Source organism: Rutidosis leptorrhynchoides, chromosome 11, assembly GCF_046630445.1.
Source record: "Rutidosis leptorrhynchoides isolate AG116_Rl617_1_P2 chromosome 11, CSIRO_AGI_Rlap_v1, whole genome shotgun sequence".
NCBI classification, from domain to species: Eukaryota; Viridiplantae; Streptophyta; class Magnoliopsida; order Asterales; family Asteraceae; genus Rutidosis; species Rutidosis leptorrhynchoides.
The window spans coordinates 178,730,761-178,733,263 of NC_092343.1; the positions used below are offsets into that span (position 1 = coordinate 178,730,761).

The 2,503-nt window shown below is 38.0% G+C and overlaps 1 long non-coding RNA gene across 1 annotated transcript; it reads right to left on the minus strand.

Annotated features, from left to right (window-relative positions):
• Nucleotides 1-617: 617 nt before the first annotated feature.
• Nucleotides 618-2,187, minus strand: LOC139876378 (uncharacterized). Its single transcript, XR_011768071.1, has 3 exons — nt 1,965-2,187; nt 1,396-1,450; nt 618-782 (listed from the first exon to the last, which is right to left on the minus strand). It is a non-coding gene; the product is annotated as an uncharacterized lncRNA (long non-coding RNA).
• Nucleotides 2,188-2,503: the final 316 nt, after the last annotated feature.

The window sequence follows — 2,503 nt, forward strand, 5'->3', positions numbered from 1 at the left end:
AAGTTAAGACGAATCTTTATTTTTCATATTTCAATCTTTTGTGATAGCTTCATTCTTGCCCTTCGAATAATCGAATTGTTTTATCCATATTACTCAATGATAATAAAACTTTATTTAACAATTCATATTCGTCATGAAAACATTTTTATTGTTAGCCAGGACGACCTTACTCAAATTTCGGGACGAAATTTCTTTAACGGGTAGGTACTGTGACGACCCAGAAATTTTCGACCAAATTTAAACTTAATCTTTAAATGATTTCGATACAATGAGCAAAGTCGGAAATGTTGAGTCTCAAAAATTCTTGAACTGTTTACATGTAACAACCCCAAACCAAACCACGAACAACCCGCGTTAAATATCAAAATAAAAAAAAATTCCTGTACAGCACTATGGCGCGGCGCGCCACATAGGACCGCGCGGCGCGCCGATCTGGTCTGTCCCAAAAGTTTTGAAATGCAAAAAAGATCGGCCACTTCCCGACATAATTAGACCAAATGCTTTTAAAAACATATTCAAATATGTAAATCTAACACATTCCATTAATAAAATGAGTTGTACAAAGTGGGGCCCACACGACCCAATTGCAAGTTTAATACAAAAAAATATGAGTTTCGACCATCAAAAGTTTAAGTACCAAACTACACTACGAGCATGGTGTTTGGGATTAAACTACCCAAGTCTCGATCAAACTCCAAAAGCTAATATCTCCAAAAGCGTTCCCTAACAACAACGGAATCTTTAATCCAAGATGATGCCCTTACCCTTGTCCACAACCGAACCTATAAAAAGGTAAACAATGAGAGGGTAAGCAAAGCTTAGTGAATGCAATAATTATACACATACATATATAATATACCTACTTGCAATCACTTACTCAAACACCGCATACATGCTAGCAACACAATTAGCTTATAATCTCGAATACGAGCTAGAAATCTTCAATACCACAAGCTAGCATAGCAACACATATAAATATATCTCGAATAATATAATATGCTTACACTTACAACACAATAACCATGGTTAACCAATCGTACAAGGGAATGGCGCTCGCGAAAATGCCATCGGTGTTCATAACATCCGTTAGGGTACTTAACACCTCGTATCACTAACCCCTAGGGTGGCACCTTAACACCTCAGTACTTCACCCTAAGTGGCATCTTAACACCTCGATGCTTCACTCATTATTTTACGGAGTGGTGTCTTAACACCTCGACACTACACCCCTAGGTGGCATCTTAACACCTCGATGCTTCACCCCGAGTGGTATCTTAACACCTCAATGCTTCACTCATCACGTGAAACGTGGTGTCTTATCACCTCGACACTACACATTTCATGCTACAACAAATAGATACATTATATACCTACACATATAATTATTCCACTCACCTCAAAATCTCTTGTGAAAAGATACCCGAGCTTGCAAAACCTCAATGTAACGTACCTATCACATTATACATATTATCAATCACAAACTCAAGTTGGTCAACCAATTCTTTCACCATTCTAAAGCCATTTTGACCCAAAGTGCAATTTCAACCCATTTGCACCCTTAACCCTAATTTTGGGTCAACTCATACCAAAACCTTAACATTAGCAAGATAGGTTTAAAACACATTTCAAAACAAGGTTTAGGCATTAATCACAAACATTAACTAAATTAGGTCCACCTTGACCCATTTGACCAATTTAAGGTCTACACACCCATTTCGGGTCATCCACTAACCCACTTAACACCCCTTTACATATATATAAGTGTGCTAGTAATTTGACTAACCAATTTAAGCTCATAAACATAAATTAATACTTTGAAAACCCTAGTTAGTCAACTTTGAGTCTACAAGACCCAAATTCACCCAAAAACCCCTAGTTCACTAACAAATGGGTTTTATGTGCAACACTACCCAAACCCTAACCCTTAATACAATTAAAGTAAGAAATTAGGTTTTATAACTTACCAACATAATCACCACGTAGCTAGCGACTAGATGAACGACTTTAGAACTCGCACTAAGACCCGATTCAACCTCCTTCTTCCTTTAATGGAGCTTTCTCACTCTAGAACTTCCTCTCTCTCTAGGATTAAATGGAAAGTGATAAGGTAGATGGGAATGGAGTAAATGAGACTCCAAAAACTGATCCCAATCCTTAAAGTCGGGTCCCATGTGAATTTACCAAAAAGCCCTTAAAATATCTAATTTAAAGCAAGAGATGAGCTGTCAGCCCGTAATGGCGCGGCGCGCCATAATTCTACGCAGCTCGCAGATAGCCAGGGCAGAATTCTTTTCTCTTTTTAAAATATACAAAGAAAACCCTACAACTTGAATAACTTAATTACACATATGTACAATGAAATATTTGGGTCTTACAACTCTCCCCCACTTATTCGGATTGCGTCCTCGCAATCCAAGCCGCATGACAAGAAGGAAGATAAACCAACACGAACTCTTCGGGCTCCCAAGTAAACTCGGAACCTTTACTACGACGCCATTAAACT